General features: G+C 35.1%; 1 pseudogene; it reads right to left on the reverse strand.

The window, feature by feature from the left end:
- Positions 1-2509: 2509 nt before the first annotated feature.
- Positions 2510-3507, reverse strand: LOC138166326 (elongation factor 1-delta pseudogene; annotated as a pseudogene).
- Between the last annotated feature and the right edge of the window lie 11629 nt (positions 3508-15136).

Here is a 15136-nt window from a genome sequence, read left to right on the forward strand (position 1 = left end):
GCAGCTGTGGCAGTTGCCAAAATTCTCAACACATAGATGCTAAGGATAAAGTGAAAGGTCAGTGCAATGTGGACTTTGAGATCCAGTAGTTTGGAAGTGTGGTTGTCCTTTGCCCCTGGGGTGAGAAGCAGCTGAGGTGCAGCAGCCATGAAGCCACAGCCACATAGCTGCTTCAGCTCCCAGCCTGCACATTGTAGGGGGACCAAGCAACAAGTCTGAGGAGTAATCACTCTTGCCTTAACCTGCTTAGATTTAGATTGCTGTCTAGGGTGGAGGTCCTGGGGTGTGCAACAAGCTTGCCAGAGTGTGTGGAAGCTTCAGAGAGGGCACCCAAATAATACATTTGGCAGCTGAGAAAACCCCAGTGATTAGGACAAAGCTCTACTCTTTGGAAACAGAGTTCTACTGTAGCAAAAAGCCCCAAAGTCAAGTAATTGAGTGGCAAAATGAGCAAATGAGGGAAGCAAAGTAAGCAGAGTACCCCAACTTTACACTCCTATTTTGGGGACAAAAAGGATCAAAGCATGGAACAGGAAGGAGACAGTGCAGTCAGAACTCCTGCAACAAAATCTTCTAAGAAAAATACGAGCTGGTTACAGGCCATAGTGACCTTAAGAAGGATTTTGAAAACCAAATAAGAGAAGTGGAAGAAAAATTGGGAAGAGAAGTGATAAAGATGCAAGAAAATTATGAAATAAGAGTCAACAACCTGACTGAAGAAAATAATACCTTAAGAAATAGGCTAAGTTGGGGGGTGGAGTTGGTGGTGCAGTGAGTAAGAGCACTGGCCCTGGAGTTGGGAGGACCCAGGATCGGTTCTGGCCTCAGATACTTAACACCCACACAAAACAACTGGCCGTGTAACCTTGGGCAACTTACTTAACCCCAATTGATTAAAAAAAATAGGCTAACTCAAATGGCAAAAGAGGTTCAAAAAGGCAATGAGGAGAAGAATGCCTTAAAAAGACAAATTTGCCAGATGGAAAAAAAATCTTAAAAGCTTACTGAAGAGAATCATTCCTTCAGAATTAGATTGGAGTAAATGGAAGCTAGTGACTTTATGAGAAATCAAAATACTATTTAACATATCCAAACAAATGAAAAAATAGAAGGCAATGTGACATATCTCATTGGAAAAACCACTGACCTGGAAAATAGATCCAGGAGAGATAATCTAAAAATTATTGGACTACATGAAAGCCATGATCAAAAAAAGAACCTAGAAATCATCCTTCAAGAAATTCTCAAGGAAAATTGCCTGATGTTTTAGAGCCAGAAGGTAAAATAGAGTTTGAAAGAATCCACCAATCACCTCCTGATAAAGATCCCAAAAAGAAAACTCCTAGGAATATCATGGCCAGGTTCTGGAATTTCCAGATCAAAGAGAAAATAGTACAAGCAGTCAGGAAGAAATAATTTAAAAATTGTAGAAACACAATCAGGATAACACAGGATCTGGAAGCTTCTACACTGTGGGATTGAAGGGCTTGGAATATGATATTCTGGAGGTCAAACAGCTGGGATTAAAAACAAGAATTACCTACCCAGCAAAACTGAGTATCATGTTTCAGGGGAAAATATGGTCATTCAGTGGAATAGAGGACTTTCAAGTATTCTTAATGAAAAAACCAGAGTTGAATAGAAAATTTGACATTTAAATACAAGAAGTAAGAGAAGCATGAGAAGGTAAACACAGAAATCATAAAGAACTTATCAAAGTTGACCTATTTACATCCCTACATGGAAAAAATGAAAATTGTAACTGATGAAACTTTTCTCAGTATGAGAATAGTTAAAGAGAATAGAAATGTGTATATGTGTGTGTATAAATACATGTACATATATAACGGAAATGAATGATATAAACTAGAAATTTATAAAGCATTTGATAAAAAAAGAAAAAAATTATAAAACATATTACTAAAGACCTGGTTTATTAACCATTATGCCAGATTAACCTAAATTCCTCTTGGGGATATTGTCACCACTTTAGAATGGATAGAATGTTAAGAAAAACACATTTGGGTTTCAGTAAAGTATGTGGCAGACACTTATAATAACATGGTAGGCAAGAACTAACTTTTCCATTAAGCATTACCTGATTTTGTCTCTGTTGCTGCAATCCTTCTCAAATCTACTTTTATACAATTTATATGGTTTTTTTTTGGTTTCTTTGTTTGGTTTTACTTTTTGGAGTGGGGAATGCAGACAATTGGGGTTAAGTGACTTACCCAAGGTAACATAGCTAGTAATTGTTAAGTGTCTGAGGTGGTATTTAAACTAAGGTCCTCCTGACTCCAGGGCTAGTGCTCTATTCACTGCACCACCTAGCTGCCCCTAAATTTCACCAAGTCACCCCAGTTTACATGTTTTTAATATGTACTTATACGTGTCTTTACTCTGCTAGAATGTAAGTCCTTTGAGGGCAATGACCTTTTCATTATTGTTTTTTTTTATTCCAAAGCACATCCTTTAATACAGTGCCTCATGACCTCAAAGTCTTGGTTCATTTTTTTTTCTCATATATCAGCCTTTATTTTGTTTACAGATTCACACATATTCAGGGGCCTTTTAGATCTTGTTGAAAGCAGCGACGTCAATGCTCTGCACATAATCTTCAAATTTGGTGATCTCCTCCTCCAGGATGTCTGTGCCCACCTTGTCATCCTCTACCACACACTGGATCTATAGCTTCCGAATGCCATACCACACAGCACAATCTTGGAGCCTCCCCAGACCAGTCCATCCAGCTGTATGGAGCGGACATACTCCTTGAACTTTGCCATGTCTGTTTCATCATCCCAAGGCTTGACATTTAGGAGGATGGAAGACTTTACAATCAGCCCTGGCTTCTTGGCCTTCTTCTCTGCATATTGCTGATGCCGTTCTTCCAAAGTCGGGCTGCTTCCTTGTCTTCTTCCTCATCGTTGCTGCCAAACAAGTCAATATCATCATCCTCATCATCCTCTGCTGGGGTGGCTGCCTTCTTAACGGGTGACTTGGTGGGTAGCTTCACCTTCTGCATAGGGGATACATGCTGTGTCTGAGGAGCCAGAGAGCAGTGGGAGGGGAAGCATTTCTCCAGGGTAGACAGCCGGATTTCGAGCTTGGAGATGGTGAACTGTAGGTCCTGAATCACACTCTGAAGGCTGTGGTTCTCTGCCTCTAGATTGGAAATTCTGGTAACCAGCTCAATATGATCCCCACTGGGACCACTGGAAGAGCTGGTGTTTGCGCTAGGACCAAGTTTGGCCTGGCTCAGGGCCTCAGAGGGACTTTGCAGCACCATCTTGAGTCTGGACAGCAATTTCTGGATATTCTCCCTGGCTCTGGTAATGTCACGGAGGATCACACTGGCGCTGTTCTCCTGTAGGGAAGAGACAGGTACGGGACCATTCATCTGTTCATAGAACTTTCTCTCTGCATCATCATACTTGAATTTGTCAAACCAGATCTTCTCATGCACCAAGAAACCAGTTGCCATCTTCACTCCGTGAGAAGCGAGGGCATTAGCAAAAGGTTAGTTCTAAAGCCAATCCAGCGGGAAGCAGCAGGGAAAGGGCCTTGGCTCATTTTTTAACTTAAAAGTTTCTACTTTCCTTCTTACTAAACTTTATAAATCTACCGATTTTATTTTACTTAGCACCTCCTTCCCCCGTTTTTGTTTTTGTTTTTTTGGTATATGGTGAGATGATTAGGGCTATAGACCTCTTCCCATTTTAAAATGGCATTGTAAAAGATGTATTTTTATAAGATGCCATTTTACATTAGATAATGACTCACTATTATGTAACCAAAATGGATTACTTTTTTTCCTTCATCTAAATAGAATTTTTTCAGTTATATTTGTAAGGTTAATGCTTATCATAGTTCAGTTTGTTCCTGCTAGTTTCATTAAATTGGGTATGTATTGAGGTATATATCTAGAGACACAAACCTCTAATACAAAAGATTGTATCCATTAGGAAGTAAATTATGATGTGAATAGATATTTGAGAAAAATTTTTAATCATTTTCCTGCTCTGAATTTTACTTGGGCTTTTCTTCCTTGCTCTCATATTGAAAAATGTGGACATTCTTAGTGATAGGTATTTTTCTATCTTCACCTCCCAAGTTATCCAATAACCCCAATTAAAATTTAGACCAAAATAAAAAAGTGATTAAAAATTCTTATTATTTAGTGCATAGGCTTTGATCTAGCAAAATGAAGGATCAAATGAACCATTTATCAAATTAGGAATACTTTCAGGCCTCTGCAAATGAATGCTTTGATATTCACCTATTCTTCATTTCTTTCTTAGACCTCTTTCATTTAAAGTATTGAAAATTTTAATGAAGAGACATGTTACATAAAAGACACTGCAATCCACACTTACTGCATCAGTTTCAAAGAAGAGTTTTGTTGCTTTACCTAATTTATAGTTTGTGAAAAAAAAAAACTTTGTAAAAACTAAAAAAGAAATAATGTGCTGCCATCTTCTGACCCTTTAAATGGCACGACTCTCAAAGCAGCTGTGTGGGATTAGAAGACATATTTTCATGCTGTCATCTACATTAACATAGAGGACCACAGAAGAAAGATACTAAAAAGATCACTTTACTCTTTGTTACTAGTAAAATTAGGTGATTTTTAGGAGAGAACTTTCTCTATGTTCCCTATACAAAATGAGAGCTACTGGGGAATTTTTTTTTTCACAGTATGTAGTTTATATGAAACTCAAACATCCCCCAACCCAAAAAGCCATTTTCAGATTCAAGTCTTGCTTCAGGTAAGCAGCTATTAAGTTTTTATAGCTCACCAGCCCTTCAAGATGTTCCTCTTGTAACCAGACCAAACCAGAGAATGCAATTTGAAGGAAATAAAGTGTTTAGTTAAAGTACAATATAGCATAATAAATAATGAGGAATATCTTTCCATACTCGCATTCTACCCTCTTCCATGAAATCCCATGCCATCATTAGGAGGGGGATTGCAACTAACCAGGGAACATGTATGCTAGTGGAAATGCATGTAGCCTGGATAACTCATGCTCCCCTTTGAGTCATTGCTCTACTTGTTATTTTCCTCCTAAGTAACTAGTATCATCTCCTGGTCTTCTGATGTCTTTTTTAGGGTTCTTTCTGTGCTAAACTACAAGTTGTTAGAATAATTTGCTGTGTGTTTTTCTTTACTATGCAGTCTGCTTGTTGGAATTCCACCAAATTTCAAATATTGTGTGACTGATTGAGAACCGTTTTGTGACAGAGTCCATAGATCAGGGTTTTTTCAGCTCTTTTGTGTCAGACCAACAGTCATCCAACCAGTCAGCAGAAGTCTTAGATCATGTTTACATTTTTTCAGGCCTTTCTACTCTTTGGGCTTAGTTGAAAAAAAATCATTTCAATTTCCAAGGTGCCCTTAGAAGTTAAAACTGGCTCTAGCCAGACTGAAGAAACTTGCCCTTCCAAAGTTTCATGAAAAATTTCTGCTCTTCTGATACTTAGCTCCTCAATGTATTTATTAACCATCCAATAGACTTCTAGAAATTTGCCATATTGTGCTTCTGAATATTATATAAGTATGTTACATCCCTATCTACCATTGAAGAAGGCCATATTGATTAGGAAAGATTATCTTATATTTTCCATCTCCGAAGACAAATATCAAGCCCAGGTGATCAGGACTGGTGATTGGTGCCACTTGCTATAGCTTATCTCCAATCACATTGTTAATAAGGAGAGAAGCATAAAGACTAAGGCTTTGCCATTTTCTTAGATAAAATAGAAATTATGTGTCCCTAAACTCCCTGTACAACAACATAAAGCTCATCTGCCTCTAAAACAAAAAGAAATCCAATAATTTAATTGCAATTTATTGATTGTACTTGACATCTTATTTTTGCTAAGTCATAATGGGGTTGTGAAAAGATTACTTTCTCCTGAAGTTGTGTATACAGTGAAAACCATCATGTTTACCTAAGTGCTATGAGAATAAAACTGACCCTGGACCATGGCCCTTCTAGCATTAACACTATAGTTACCATGGAGATAAATCCCTTCTCCTTTATGCAGATGGGATCTGGCAGCTGCCAGTGCCTCCACAGTTATTGAAGATTTGGAGAAGAAAGTTATCTTATCTAAAGCTCTTTGAATCACCAAATGATTCAACATTAAAAATATATATGGTCAGGGCAGCTAGGTGACACAGTGAATAGAGGACTGGCCCTGGAGTCAGGAGGACCTGACTTCAAATCTGACCTCAGACACAACACAAAAACTAGCCATGTGACCTTGAGCAAGTCACTTAACCCCAATTGCCCTCCAAAACCAGAAAAGTATGTATGTGTGTGTGTGTATATATATATATATATATATATATGTATATATATGTATATATATATATGGTCTTATCAATGGAAGGGTTATTAAAGAAAATGCATTTATCTTCTAATTTGATACTGAAACCTAAGGACCACTACACCTTGCTATCTGACTTTCGACTGAAACCTCTGATATGAATTTTCTCTCCCTATAAGAATAAAATCACTCTGACAGCAAGGATTGACTTTAATTTTAATAAGTATGCATACTGTTTTAAAAATAGTATTTAATAAATTATTTACCTTTTATTCATCCATTTGTCCATTTATTCTTTCATTCTTTTATTCATTTATCCATCTAATAAACATTTAAGTTCTTCTTGACTTCTACCTCTACACTGGACAAACATTTGGCCCTATCTTTCAGAGGTAGTGTAGAACCAAGATAATCCAGATGTGGTCAGACAAGAGATGGAAAGATTAAACATCAACATCTTTGTTGTCAATGAACTTCAGTGGATGGGAATGAGTGAATTTAATTCATGATTGCTAGATATACTACTTTGGGCAAGAATCCCTGAGAAGAAATGGCATATCCCTCCTAGTCAACAAAAGGATGAGAAAAACAGTAATGGGTAATATATAAAAAAGATAGGATAATATTAATTCAAATTCAAGTACCACAGTAATACAAGTCTGTGTTCAGCCGCTAATGCTAAAGAGGCCAAAGTTAATAATTTCTAAGAAGAACTACATTTTCTAGAAATAACACCAGAAATGATGTCACATTAATCATAGGGGATTGGGATTCTAAAGCAAGAACTCAAAAGGTAATTAGAATAACAGGAAAGTTTGACCTTGGAGTACAAAATAAGGCAGGGCAGTGTTTTGTCTAGATAACTTGCTAGTCATAGCAGATACTCTTTTTTCAATAACCGCAAAGGCAACTCTACACACATGAACATCATCAGGTGGTCAAAATCAAAATCATATACAAGTATGTATAGTTATTGAAGCTGTGTACAGTCAATTAAAACAAAGCCCAGAGCTGACTGTGACTCAGATAATGACCTTCTTACTGTAAAATTCAAATTTAAAGTTAATAAAGTAGGAAAACACAGCAAACTATATAGGCATGATCCAAATAACATTCCTTAACAATATGAAATGGAAGTGATAAATAGGTCTAAAAGATTAGATCTAGTAGATAAGGTTTCTTAAGAGCTATGGACAGAGGTCTATAATATATGTAGGAGTCACGAACACAGAACATTCCATAGAAAAAGAACAAGAAAGTAGAATGGCTGTCTAAATGAAGCTTTACAGATAGCTGAGGAATAAAGGAAAGGGAAAGGAGAAAGGGAGAGATATACCCAAATGCATACAGAATTACAGAGAATAGCAAGGAGAGAGGTTTTCTTAAATGTGCAATGCAAAGAAATAGAATAAAAGAGTAGAATGAAAAAGACAAAGAATCACTTCAAGAAAATTGGAGATATCCAGGAAACATTTCATTCAATACATGGGCATGAATAAAGAAAAAAATGAAAGGTAATTAACAGAATTTTAAGAGAGAGTTTAAGAAAAGGTTGCAAGAATGCACAGAGTAATTATACAAGAAAATCTTTACATCACCAGTAAGCACAATGATATGGTTACTGCTCTAGAGTCAGAAATCCTGGAGAATGAAATTAATTGGGCTATAGGAAGCATTGCTAACAATAAGTCTAGTGGAGGGAATGGAATTCCAGTTTAGCTATTTGAAATCTTAAAAGATGATGCTTTTAAAGTGCTATATGGCAGTAAATTTCAAAAATCCAACAGTGGATACTAGATTGGAAAAAAATCAGTTTATGTCCCTGTCCTAAAAAGATCAATGCCAAGGAATGTTCAAATCATTGAACAACTAAGTTCATTTCACACATAGGAAGATTATTCTTAATATTCTACATGGTAGGCTTCAGCAATTTGTGAATCAAAGTTACCAGAAGAGGAGGCTGGTTTTCAAAGAGACAGATTAACTAAAGACCAAATTGCCAGCATTTGTTGGATTATGGAGAAAGCAGGGGAATTCCTGTAAAAAAAAAAAATGAAGAAATCTACTCCTGCTTCATCAACCACACTAAAGCCTTTGACTACATGAATCACAACAAAATGTTGTAAGACCTCAAAGAGATGGAAGTACCAGATCTTCTTATTTGTCTCTTAAGGAACTTGTATGTGAATCCAAAAGCAATAATTAGAACCAAGCATGAAACAACTGATTGCTTCCAGATTGGAAATGGAGTAGGACAAAACTGTTTATTGTCAACTTACTTATTTAACATATATGTAGAGTACTTCCTGTAAAAATGCAAGGCTGAACAAATCAAAAACCAGAATTAAGGTTGCCTAGAGAAATGTTAACAATCTCAGATGTGCAGACTCTAATGGCAGAAAGTGAGGAAGAATTAGGAAGCCTCTTATTGAGGGTGAAAGAGAAGAGTGTAAAAGATGGCTTGAAGCTTTACATAAAAACTCCAAAGATCTTGGTAACTTGTCCCATCATTTCCTGGAAAATAGAGGAAAATAAATGGAAGCACTATCATATTTTCTATCTGGGGGGCCAAAGATCACTTTAGACAGCAACTGCAGCCATGGAACTAAAAAGATGTTCCTTGGAAAAAAATGCTATGGCTAATTTGAATAGCATAAGTAAAATCAGAGACATCACCTTGCCAACAAAGGTCTATATAATCATAGCTATGATTTTTCCAATAGCGATATATGGCTGTGTGAGTTAGATTATGAGGAAAACTGAGTACCTCAAAATTGACACTTTTGAATTGTGGTGCTGGAGAAGATTTTTGAGAGTCTCTTGGACAGTAAGGATATACAATCTGTTGATATTTGAAGAAATTCATTTAGACTATTGACTGGAAGGTAAAATAAAGCATTTGAAGCTTAAATACTTTGGGCATATAATGAGAAGACAAGATTCATTGGAAAAGACTATATTGGAAAATGCTGGGAAAGACTGAAGGCAAAAAGAAAAGGTAATGCTAGAGGATGAGATGGAAAGATGATGTCATGGAAAAAACAAACATGAAATCAGACTTCAGGAGATAGATAGAAGGACCTGGTGTGCTTTAGTTCACAGGGTCAGTTAGAGTCAGATATGACTGAATTACTGAATGATGAGTATTTTCACAATTCTTACCATTATGACTAGTCAACAGACAATAACAAATGAAAAAGACCACCCAGTGTCTCCACAGTGATATATTCTCATCAGCACTGCCTGATTAATGTATTGTATGAATGAAGTGACAATGGTGTTAATTAAGATGAAATTGACAAGGGTGACTGGACTTGATGACATATATCCAAGTTGTCAGCAATATGATTTTAAAAATACTCACAGATTGAATTTGAAGACATCATAAAGAAGGAAAGATTGTTGTGGAAGTATTATGAAAGTATCAAGAATTTCCTTGAAGATAACATGAAAAGTGAACAGTCAGGCTTTCACAGATGAACTCCCACAGCAGAACATATAGCTAATGGATATAGAGGATTTGTTCCCCATGCCCTTCGGTTTTCAGTAAACCTTCCATTCCACCTTATTCAATATGAAAGGAAAAGCATTTTAAGTTTATCTTAAATTTGGACATCAGAGATAAGGTAAAAAAAATACTTTCAATAGAATTATTTAATTACTTAAGCAACTATCCTTGTTTCTTGGGTTGGTAAAAGCTTTGAACTACAAGAACAAAACAACAAATAAACAAATCCATTTCATTTGGTAGAATCAAATGCAGCCTGAGAAGTTTTGCTTCAACAAAGGGTCTCTCACAAATATATTTTAAAAATTCGATTAAAATGCAACTTTGATGACATTTTTTTCAGTTTTCTACTGAGTTTTGACATCAGGGAAGATATACAAGCCAAATATATTCATTTACTTAAGAAATTCAATAAGCTTAATGGAGGATGCTTTGTGTTGAATCCAAAAATAAAAGAATCCCTGGTTTTCCACATGTTTCTTTTGTAGAAGATATTGTCCTGGCTGCATTGGGTCTCATCAGAGAAATCTGTTCATTCTAGTGCCTCCTGGAGCTACAGATCAATTTGGACTATTTGGTAAATGTGTGTAGCCCAATGTTATTTGTTAGTGTAGAATGCATGAGTGGAGTGTTAAGCCCAACTTAGTTTTGCTTATCATATAAGGAACCTCTGTACTATTTTCATTTTTGCTACTTTTTCAAGATACAAAAGACTTTTGATAAACCTAACCAAACACCCCAAACTGTAAATTCTTAAAAAATAATAAAGCAAATAAGATAATTAGAATGCTCTGATGCAATTTTCCCTTTTGTGGTTTGTCATTGATAGAAGGAAGGTATAAATTGTAGCTTTTGTATTCAGCTCATATATCATTGCCTTTTATCATTGTCATCCTACCATCACAGTCATTTTGTATATTATTCTGCCTATAAACCTTGGTTTAGATCTGCTTCATTGACTCAATGTACGTATTTTCATGATTATTTGACATCTTTCTATGTCTTGTTCCTTCTGGAGTAATAATATGCCATTACTTTGTATATCACATTTTTTAAAAGCCATATTTCAATTGTTGTGCACATATTTTATTTATAGTGTTTTGTACTAAATGTTTCTATGATTAAAATATATCCCTGTTTTCCTGATATTAAACTCATAATATTAGCCGTGTCTTCAGAGGATATGGAATTCACTTAACTAATGTTACAGTTGAGTAAACAGAGTCCTATGAAGGTAAGGGAGACTTCCCCAAAGTCACACAAAGTATTCAAATATGAGAGACAGGATGTGAAGCCAGCTTCCATAACTATAGAGAGAATGTTCTTTCCAAAGTTCCATCCTATACCACTTATGTGACAAAGATATAATTCCTTAGTATGTTATTTCAATATTTAAATTAATCAGAGGAATAAATAATTTACTGTTTCCTCAACAATTCTCAGGTTATTTTCTAAATAACTGAGTTGGTTCATAATTTCACAACCATTGAATCAGTATACCTATCTTTCCATACCTTCTCTAATATTTATTTCTATATTTTACCATCATTGTCAATTAATTACTTGTAGAGTAATAACTGATGTTTTTTAAAATTTATATTTATCTGTTCATTCATGATTTTTAAACAGTTTTTTTGGATGGTTATAGTTTGCATTTCTCTTTTGAAAAAAAATTTTGTTCCATTTATTTTAACAACGTATTGAAAAATGGTTCCTTATCTTGCACATTTGTGACAGCTCTATATAGATTTTAGAAACTGGACATTTCCTAGACATGTTTAGTGCAAAGATTCAAATATACTCCTTTTGTAGCTTTACTTTATATTTTAGCTTCACTGATTTTTGTTAAGGCAAAATGCTTAGGTTTACAAATTAAAATTATTTTTATTTCCTGCAGTCTTTACAATTATGAATTCTTCTCCTGCCCAGAGCTATTAGATGATTGTCTACTCAGCAGTCATTTTTATGTTGTGTTTTCTTTATATTTAGATTGCAATTTTTACATTGGATTTTACATTTAGAATTTAATTTTACAAAGTAAAATTACAACCTTAAAATTTTATGTCTCAGTGTTTTCCATTTTCTCCTAGAATTTATATTAAATAAAAGTTCTTTCTCCATTTTTTGTTTCATTTTTTTATTCACAAGCACTTTGGAAGTATTTGCTTAAATGGCTTATTTATTTAATTGAATTTATTAACCTACTTAAAAAACAGTATTAGACAGTTTTAATTTTATCTTGTTTGTAATGTAATGGGAGAACTGGGAAGACCAAAGCCCCTTCATTGCTACTTTCCTCCCATTATTTGCTTTGATATTGAGCTTTTGGTTCCTGATAGAAATTGTTATCCCTATTTTGTCTAAATATGTAAAATATCTTATTATCAATGTACTTGGTAGAGCTAAATCCTTAGATTAACTGTGTTTCAATCATTTTTATTATATTGACAGTCCTAGTCATGAACATAAAAAAAATTCCCCATGATTTAGTTCTTTGTTAATTTGGTGAAAATTGTTTCATAGTTCTATTTTTACTAGTTTTACCTGTGCCTTGATGTGTTAGCTCTCAGATTTTTAAGACTTTTCGTTTTATATTTTATATTACATGTCTTATAATTGTGTTATATATTTTATAGTTATATTACATGGTTTTATATTTTATATTACATGGGATTTGTATCTCTACCTTGTGAATCTAATTATTGTTATCTATATATACAAATGCAATGTTTTTGAGGGTGTTTTATTTTTTATCTTGCTATTTTATTGAATCTATTAATGAAGTTGTCTTGTTTTGGTTTGTTCCAAGGATTTTGTAAGTAAGCCACAATATCTACAGCTTGATAAAATTTTGCCTCAAATTTGGAAGCATTAATTTTCTTAATATTTTTTCTACTACATTCATATAAGTAGTATTTCCACTATTGTGTAAATTAATAGTTAAATATTATTTTTGCTTTGCCCTTCCTATTGATGGATAGGCTTCTAGTATTTTTTTTCCATTACAAATCAGTCTAGTTCTTTATTGTCAACAAATGTTGTTATTTTGTTTTTGTATTCTCTTTGCCTGATACATTAACTGAAACATGTTTTTTCTTTTTAAAAAATTTTTTCATTTATTTATTTATTTTAAGTTTGCAACATTCATTTCCACAAGATTTTGAGTTATAAATTTCCTCCCCACCTCTCCCCTGCCACTACCCCAAGATGGCAAGCATACAGATTACCCCTTCCCCTAGTCTTCCTCCTCTTATATCTTTCCCCAACCCCCTCTTCCTCCCTTTCCCCTTACTTTCTTGTAGGGCAAGATGGATTTCCATACCTCATTACCTGTGTAGCTTATTTCCCGGTTCCATGTAAAAAACTATTTTTAAACCTTTTTTTAAACTTTGAGTTCCAGATTCTCTCCCTTCTTCCCTCCTCACCTACCCCCACTGAGAAGACAAGGAATTCAACATAGGTTATATAGGTGTAGTTTTGCAAAACATTTCCATAGTAGTCATATTGTGAAAGATTGACTATATTTCCCTCCATCCTATCCCACCCCCCATTTATTCTCTTTTCTCCTTTGACCCTGTCACTTTTCAAAAGTGTTTGCTTCTGATTGCCCACTCCCCTAATCTGACCTCCATTCTATCATTCCCCTATCTTATCCCCTTACCCAATTGAGTATTGTAGCAGCAAGCACCCCAGCACCCCCAGGGTGGCTGCCAACACAGGTACTTAGATCTGCTTTGCTAAAGGAAAGCAACTCAAAATGGGTTAATAAGCTTACTTGAATCAATCAAAAATACATCGTTTACCTAGTTCAGGGGAAAAAGGTCAGCACCCTGAACTTCAGAGCATACAGAAAAAAAACATTTCAAGACAGAGAAACAGATCAAGAGACAGGCTTCCAAACTGTCCAAACATTATGTCTATACCAAATCACATTTACCAGAGAGGGAAGCATCAACATCTGGGTTTTCAAAGCCGGGGGGGGGCTCTCAACAATGACTGCCCAAAGTCTCATCTGGGCAAATCATACAATACTTCTCAAAATGAGCCCCAAAGCAAAGCCTCACAGGGCTTGAATAGCTTTCTCCTGGCTCAGAGAATGTAACAACCTTCTTGACCCACTGCCCAATCACAAAGTATCTCTTGAAAAATAAGTCTTCCACCACAGGCTCCAGGTGCACTTAACCTAAGGGCAGGGAAGATCATAAAAATTTACATTCCTATAATGAGTATGTTTTTTATTCCCTCCTTAAACCAAATTCAATGGAAGTAAGTTTGACTCATTCCCTTTCACCTCCCTGCTATTCCCCTCCATTGTAATAGCTTTCTCTTGCCTCTTTTATGTAAGATCATTTATCCTATTTTATCTCTCCCTTTCTCCTTCTCCCAATATATTCTTTTCTTACCTCTTAATTTTATTTTTAGATACCATCCCTTTATATTCAACTCACATTGTTCCTTCTCTCTATGTTTACATATACACAGATACACACACATATATACACTCATATACACAACTATGCATAGATATGTATGTGTGTATACACACACACTCATACATATTCCCTTCAAGTATCCTAATACTGAGAAAAGTCTCATGAGTTACAAATGTCATATTTCCATGTAGGAATGTAAACAGTTCAACTTTGATAAGTTCCTTATCATTTCTCTTTCCTGTTTACCTTCTCATGCTTCTCTTCCTTCTTGAATTTGAATGTTAAATTTTCTATTCAACTCTGTTTTTTTCATCAAGAATGCTTGAAAGTCCTCTATTTCATTGAATGACCATGTTTTCCTCTGAAACATGATACTCAGTTTTGCTGGGTAGGTGATTCTTGGTTTTAATCCTAGCTCCTTTGACATCCAGAATATCATATTCCAAGCCCTTTGATCTCAATGTGGAAGCTGCTAGATCTTGTGTTATCCTGATTGTGTTTCCACAATATTCAAATTATTTCTCCCTGACTGCTTGTAATATTTTCTCCTTGACCTGAGAACTCTGGAATTTGGCTATAATATTCCTAGGAGTTTTCTTTATGTGATCTTTTTCAAGAGGCAATTGGTGAATTCTTTAAATTTCTATTTTGCCTTCTGGTTCTAGGATATCAGGGCAATTTTCCCTGATAATTTCTTGAAGATGATGTCTAGGCATTTTTTAATCATGACTTTCAGGAAGTCCAATAGTTTTTAAATTATCTCTCCTGGATCTATTTTCCAGGTCAGTGATTTTTTTCCAGTAAGATATTTCACATTGTCTTCTATCTTTTTATTCTTTTGGATCTGTTTTATACTCTC

This window comes from Petaurus breviceps, unplaced genomic scaffold (assembly GCF_028583685.1).
Source record: "Petaurus breviceps papuanus isolate PSGF00001 unplaced genomic scaffold, PetGlider_PUasm1.0 221, whole genome shotgun sequence".
NCBI lineage: Eukaryota > Metazoa > Chordata > Mammalia > Diprotodontia > Petauridae > Petaurus > Petaurus breviceps.